The 7,602-nt window shown below is 43.3% G+C and overlaps 1 protein-coding gene across 2 annotated transcripts in view; it reads right to left on the reverse strand.

Moving 5' to 3' along the window:
- The window catches only part of RAD21 (RAD21 cohesin complex component), a 28,457-nt gene extending 23,690 nt beyond the window's left edge, over positions 1 to 4,767 (reverse strand). The window contains exon 1 of one of the 2 annotated variants that reach the window (XM_036338116.1): positions 4,616 to 4,767. The gene's annotated coding sequence lies outside the window, so the exon portion shown is untranslated. Of the gene's footprint in view, positions 1 to 3,388; positions 3,410 to 4,615 lie in introns of those variants that run through there. The other variant, XM_036338117.1, reaches the window with a different exon arrangement.
- Positions 4,768 to 7,602: the final 2,835 nt, after the last annotated feature.

Raw genomic sequence — 7,602 nt, forward strand, 5'->3', positions numbered from 1 at the left:
AGGGAAAACCTTTGGTACCTAAAACTTGGTTAAGATTTTTTAGATATGACACCAAAAACATATCTCATGAGAAAAAAAATCTGATAAACCGTCTTTCATCAAATAAAAAATTTTGCTCTACAAAGGAGCTCACTGAGGATGCAAAAACAAGATATAGGGAGAAAAAAGTATTTGCAAACCCCATATAAGTAAGGCAGGGACCAGGATCTAGAATATATAAAAACCTCTCAAAACCAGACTTAAAAAAAAATCTACTTAGAAAACGAGCAAGAGAAGTTTCACAGAAGAGGATATACTGACGGCAAATAAGAACAAGAAAAGATGCTCAACACCAATATTAATTAGATTTCACTGCACACCTATTAAAAGAGCAAAAATAAAAATTAATGTTAACACGTGCTGACAAGGATACAGAGAAGAAGCACCTCTTATTCACTGCTAGTGTAATGTATAATTTCTTTTGAATTAGCTTAAAAAAGATCCAGAGTAAGTTAACGCTAATTTTCATGTTTTTAAAAAGAGACTAAATTTTAAAATTTTGCTTACTGTACTTTCAATTAAAAATTGCACCCATTCTTTCCAATGGTTTACAGAAAATGCACATTAGTTAAATGCCTCACAGGCAAGCGATTTCATGCCTGTCAACAATGTTTGGGAGGGTGGGGGTGCAAGAGTAATTTATAGTCAGGTTTGCCTCATCTCCATTTTCCATCATAGCAAAGGGCTCTAAAATTCTCTTTTGAACAGATGCTCTCAGGAGATCATTAATTCACACTTGGAAAATTTTCTCAAAAGAAAAAAAACCAGTTTTCATCAATTGCCTATATTGTGAACTCTTTCAAATGTAGTTAAGAAAAGAACTAAGGAATAAGAATTCAGATCACTCTAAGGTAGAAGCACTAATAATACCTCAAGTGTATGTTATATCCCACTTAGCAATTTGTCATAATCAAAGACAGCTCCCTATGTTGCAAATCAATGTTTCTACTTGAAGCCTTAAAGTTTGTTAGCACAAAAATTAAGTTCCCTGTACAGCATTTTGTAGCAATCCAATATGGCAGTGTGTTCTTAGAAATAGTCACTATCATACAAGTCCCAAGTTTCACTACACAAGACAGTTGTACTCCAAATAATTAGCTCCTAGAATACTGCCTGCCAAATGACAACTACTAAATATGTGCTTAATGAATAAGGAAATGAGATACACCAAGTGATCTAATAGTTGACATATGTAAATAATTCTGGAGATTTCAGAAATTAAAACTACTGGCACTTCTCAACAGGTGTCAGTAGTTCATGGCCAGCACTTCAGCTGCTAGTTAGAGTGCCATGCCTAAAATATCCCAGCTATGCAGAGGCAGAGATTCCTAAATAGATGCTTTCTTGTCATGGGATTTTTTTTTTGGGGGGGGGGGGGCGCGGGGGGTGAGGGAGTAACTAAAGCAGAGTGCTGCTAAAGTTATTTGGGGAAACAATTAGTAAGAGGAAAGCACCCTAATAACTCAAGGATGCCTGAGGTATGTGGTGGATCAACTATTGGCTTATATCTAAAAAAGGAGAAAGTGTAATCATTGTTGCCTTTTAAACCATTTTCCCCCTTTAATAATACCAAACTTTAGCCAACCTTAAAACAAAAAAGTTGATTAATCTCCGCAGGTTTTGAAGATGGAAGAGTCGAAATTTTGCTAATCCTTTACAAAAGATCTTAGCAGAAAGCCAACATCCCAGAGCATAGTTCAGGAACTTATTTCTTAAATTCTTTCTAAAGCAGCAAATGACTTTTTTCAATTGATCCCAAAAAATGAATTTAAGTCTGGTGTGAAATGGCAAAAAGATACTTTAGAACACATTCAGGAATGCAAAAAACCCCAGCATTTTCTTTAAGATCTTTTCAAAAAGCCAAAATCAAATTACAGGTCATGCATCTACAATGACATTATAATATTTCATTCATCTGTTAGAAGCAAGGCAGGACGGTGATTGTATAAATTTGTATGACCTCTCTGAAGGGCAATTTGGCAACATCTTATGAAAATTTCAAACACTCATACTTTCTATTCAGAAACTGTACTGCCAGTAATAATGCCAAAGATATACGTACATAGAGATGTATAACAATAACGAATTTTTCAAATTTTACTAAAGCTCTAAGTATTTTATGTATCTATCTATCCTCTTTACAACAACCCTATAAAGTAAATTTATACTGGCCCATTTTACAGACCATAAAACAAAGAAAAGGAGATGATAATAAGTAACATGCCAAAGGTCACTAATGTTTAACATAAGCAGGACTTGAACTTCAGAACCCACACCTCTAACTGTAATACTATGTTGCCTTGCCAGCATGACTTTTAACAGCAAAAGATTAGGAATACAGTAACCTGCCTGGACAGTAATAACAGACTTCTAACAAATGAATACAGCCTTAAACAATGAAAGTATGTGTTAAAAAGAGGGCTCTCTATGTAAATTACCTGCACTTGCATAAGCAGGACGTATCTGCTGTACAAATGGAAGTGATGACACTGGTCACCTCTGGAAAGTGGGTCTGCTGGGAAAGCGAGGCTGACCCCTTTGTCCTATTTTTAAACCTTGGAACATACACATACATCACATTTTCAATGTAAAATTACATTGGGAGTCAAGACCACTCCATTAACTAGCAAGTTAAGCTGCTTAATCTGTATAGTTCACTTTCCTTAACTATAAAAACCTGGAAGGTGGAAATTCAATGGTTTACTACCCGTGGAAAACGTCAATACTAAGATAAGAATGGAACTCTCCCTTTGGGGTGTAGGAGAGGCTAGCGGAGAGGTTCAGGGACAGAAGGTGTTTCCAATCTGCACACTAGACTCTATAGTATAGAGCATTCTGTGAGCACGAGTTCTGAAATCAGTTCTAGGTTCAAATTCAGCTCCCTCCTTAGTTGTTTTATAATAGTTAGAATCTCAGCTTTCTCATCTATAAAATGGGGATATTTACCAAACTGGATTATGAGAATTAACTAGAACAGCATACCTAAGACAGCACCACTGTCAATGAAAATTTCAAAAAAAAAATAAAAAAAAATCACACAACATATACCAACCAGCATGATCATGCCTAACAATTTTGACATGACATTTAAACAAAATATGTATTTCTTAAGAATTAGATGCTTCTCTTTTGTACCACACTGCAAAGATACAATTTCTCATAAGTAGGAATTTATCAGGAAAGAAATTCTCAACTCTAAGAATACTTTAAACATACCCCACTTTAAGTGGAGAACGTAATTCTAGAATACGTGAATGTGTTGCCTTTATACACACACACAAAAAGGCAAATAAAGGTCAGACTCTCCCAATGTAATTAATTCTGACGTGTGTGCAAAGAAAGCACTCACGGTTATGCACTTGCTGTCATCTCCGCTACCGACAACTGTCAAGTAAATCAATCAATGGCGATGGCGCATGCCTCATCAAGGTCTTGCTACAAAAACAACTGTTAGTTGCCTCCAACATTAAACAAAGAAACTTTAATGCTTCTACAACCCAGGAAAGCTTCTCCAGCCTGTCACCGAAATTCCGCAGACTCCCACAGCTCACTGGCACTTACATTCATTAAAAAAAATAATAATAAAAATAAAAAATAACCACCCACCCACTACAGGAACACTCCCCCCCACCCCCCGAAACTGAGTACTTATTCCAAACCGTGTAACGGGAGCAAATATTAACTTTACCAGAAACCCTTAAACACACAAGCGCGTTTCTGAACGCCGAGGGCAGCCTAAGAATGCCCAACCGAGGCGGCCAGACAGACCCCCACATCTCCCCCTTTCCAACGGGCAGGCCCCGAGGCCGGCAGCACCGCCCGCCCGTGTCACGGCATCACACACGGTTCGCACAGCCCTGCTCGGCGCGGAAAGGGCACCAGGCATTTGTCAGAGGCAGCACCTCCCGGGGCGCCTCCACCCGCTCCGCACCTTCATCATCAGAGAAGTCGGGGGGGGGGGGTGTGTGTGGATTCTGCTCGTTTCCTAGGGATTCGCGTTTTCTATTGGGCTGCCCAGGACTCATTTCCCCGCGTTACATGTTTCGCGTAAAAAAGGGAGGGGGAGCAGCGGCAGCCTCCGGCCAGGGCCCCGCCGCGCCCGCGCGTCTCGGACCCCCGCCGCCGCCCGGGGCCCGGGCCTCCCCGCCAGCCATTTTCGCCCGCGGAGTAGGCGGCCCGGTCCCGAGAGCGGGCTCGTTCAAACTCTCCCTCCGCGCCTCCAGGTGTCCCCGGGGCGATGCTGCTCCCCCAGGGACCCGCAAAGTAACGGCTTGGGGGGTCTTGGAACGGACCGGAACCCATGGTTACCGGGCGGGAGACGAGGCGGGCCTGGGCTGCGGGTCCCAGCTCAGGGCGGGCCGGGCGCAGGGGCCGGGGCGGGCGGCGCCGCCGCTCGGGGGCTCCCTGGGTGGCTGCCCGGCCAGCGTCTCGCGGCGCGGCGAGTGCCGCCTTCTCCCGCCCCCCCCACCCCCGCCCCAGTCCAGCTCCCCGACGGCGAGACGGCGGCGAAGGGGTGGGTGGGGTGGGGGGGGGGTGAGGGAGCCGGAGGGGAAGAAGGGGTCGGCGAGGATCTTACCTTGCTCTCCGCCGGGAGTCGGGCGGGCTGGGTGGCCTGGGGAGGGGAAAGGGGTCGGGGAGGGGGTGGGGGAAGGGGGGCGCCCCTGTGAGGTCTAGCTTCGCCGCAGCCCCCGCCGCCGCCGCAGCCGCCGCCTCCTTCCCGATTCACTCAAACAAACAAGATGGCTGCCGTTACGCCGCGGCTCTTCCTGCCGCCCAAATTCTCGGTTCAAATCGGCAGGATGTTTACGGTCAAAAAGGGCTCCTCTGCGCCTGCGCAGCCGGCGTCAGCCCCCGGCGGAGCGACGCAGGCGCAGTGACCGTTTCCTTTTCTGGAGAACCCGCCTCCCGGGGGTACAGCCCCGCACTGAGCAGGCGCGAAGGTGGTTCTCTGAGGGTCTCGGAAAGGGGCTACGCGGAGAGGCCGCGCACGCGCAGTTGCTCGCAAGTAAATTAATTCGTTTGGCTTGATTCCTGAGGTTGTTTTTAAAGGAAAGAACGGACGTTGTGCAATTTCGTGTACCACTCACACACAAAAATCATTTGAATGGTTCTGTAACGCCGAAGGTAACATAAAACCCCTAAACAAGTCCCATCAAATGTAGGGGTTCATTCATTCAGTCAACCTATGTTTATACTTAGTGCATGGTCATCTCTCAACTGCATCATGTGAGAGCTGGGGTCTGGGATACAATGATGAATACAGCGGAGAGAGCACCTGCCTTCAGGAAGCCTGCGTGACCACTCCCCTCCCCTTCTATACAATCTCCCATAGCTCTAAGGCAGTGGTTCTCAACCTTCCTAATGCCGCAACCCTTTAATACAGTTCCTCATGTTGTGGTGGCCCTCAACCAAAAAATTATTTTCGTTGCTACTTCATAACTGTAACTTTGCTACTGTTACGAATTGTAATGCAAATATCTGATATGCAGCATATATTTTCATTGTTACAAATTGAACATAATTAAAGCATAGTGATTCATCACAAAAACAATATGTAATTACATATGTGTTTTCCGATGGTCTTAGGCGACCCTTGTGAAAGGGTTGTTCGACCCCCAAAGGGGTCGTGACCCACAGGTTGAGAACCGTTGCTTTAGGGTATTACCCCAAATGTTTAAGATAATACCGTGATCTAGCCCCTGCCTTCTGCTCCAGCTTCCTCTCACCAACCGTACTTCAGTCACCCTGCCTTTTATTTTTATTTTTAAAAATATATTTGTATTGATTTCAAAAAACGAAGGGAGCGGGAGAGATAGAAACATCAAAAATTCGCAAGAATCACTGATCCGCTGCCTCCTGCACACCCCACACTGGGGATCAAACCCACAACCCGGCATGTGCCCCAACCGGGAATCTAACCCCGACCTCCTGATTCACAGGTCCACGCTCAACCACTGGGCCACCCTGCCTTTTAAGCTGTCAAATGTACCATGGTCACTTGCTGTTCCCTGTGCTTAGAACAGTCTTGCATTTCCATCCCCTCTCCTTTGTCTCTTAATCTCCCACATCTTAATTCAAAAGTCACTTTTTTAAAAATTCAAATATTTATTACATTTCAAAAATGTCTCTGGACTTGAAACACCTACATGCATAAATTGAAAGGGCATTCTAATTAGTAACACCCACACTATGTCCTTTTTGTGTTTTTTTTTTCTTTATTGATTAAGGTATTAGATATGTGTCCTTATCCCCTCATTGTTCCCCCCACCCCCAGGCCCACCCATGCCCTCACCCCCTAGTGTCTGTGTCCACTGGTTATGCTTATATGCATGCATACAAGTCCTCTGATTGATCTCTCCCCCTTCCCTCCACCCTCCCCTGTCTTCCCTCTGAGGTTTGACAGTCTGATCGATGCTTCTTTGTCTCTGGATCTGTCTTTGTTCATCAGTTCATTATATTCCACAAATTAGTGGGATCATGTGATATTTATCTTTCTCTGACTGACTTATTTCCCTTAGTATAATGCTCTCCAGGTCCATCCATGAGTCTTCCCTAATCCTCTGTGTTACTTAGGGTAACACTAGTACTGTAAAAAATGGTTCCCCCTCTACACACACATTTCAGGACTTAACAGAATGGCCCCCTCAATTAATGCCTGTATGACAATAAGTAGCTTTAGCTTCAGGTTTCTCCCCTGAGGAATGGGGAAGATTCAGGAATTAATACATGTGAAAGCATTTGGAATGGCCACTGGCAATCTGCATATAATCAAAGTTATCTTTATTACTATTTTCACTGTCATTGTCACCATTATCCTCCTCTATAAATTTCTGTTCTCAGAGAACAGCACTCAGAACTTGACAAAATGCTCCTAACCACAGGAGAGAGTAAGGGTGTCACCTTTTGACGTGGACACCTATACTTGTAACCCAGCCCAATCATGTGTTAGTTTTTTTTTTAATTGCCTGTTTTGTAATTTCTTAAAAGATGGAGGAATAATTTACTTCTCTGTCATAGTTTCTGAGTGCAGACACATCTTAAAGGAATATGCTGGGAAACAGACATTTAAGCACATAGATTCCTCAGTGTGAATATGCTCTTTGGGTTCAAATTCATCTCTTCTTCCTCCCTGCTGTTTTACCACATGTAATTTACCTCACATTTCTGGGCTTTGATTTTTTTTTTAATCTGTAAAAACAGGGATAATACTTTTCATGATTGTTGAAAGAATTAAATGAGATCACATATACAAAGTACTTAGCATAGTGCTTGGAACTGAGTACTCAATAAATTGTGACTATTAGTCTGGTTCCTTCTACCTTCTGAGTAATGAAATATTTGCAACAAGGTCTGGCAAATATTTATTAAATATTCAACTGTTAAGAACATCAGCAAATACCTGGATATCCAAATACTCCTCTTAACTATACTTTGCTGTATTCCCATTTTGTAATCCTTCCTTGAAAACGTTTTCCTCTCTTACTGTCTGTCTGTATCTCCTTACCTCTCTATCTCCATCTCTCTTTTTCCAATACTGAACTCCCAAGGAACTATTGCTTCTTT

Source organism: Myotis myotis, unplaced genomic scaffold (assembly GCF_014108235.1).
Source record: "Myotis myotis isolate mMyoMyo1 unplaced genomic scaffold, mMyoMyo1.p scaffold_m19_p_16, whole genome shotgun sequence".
Lineage (NCBI taxonomy): Eukaryota > Metazoa > Chordata > Mammalia > Chiroptera > Vespertilionidae > Myotis > Myotis myotis.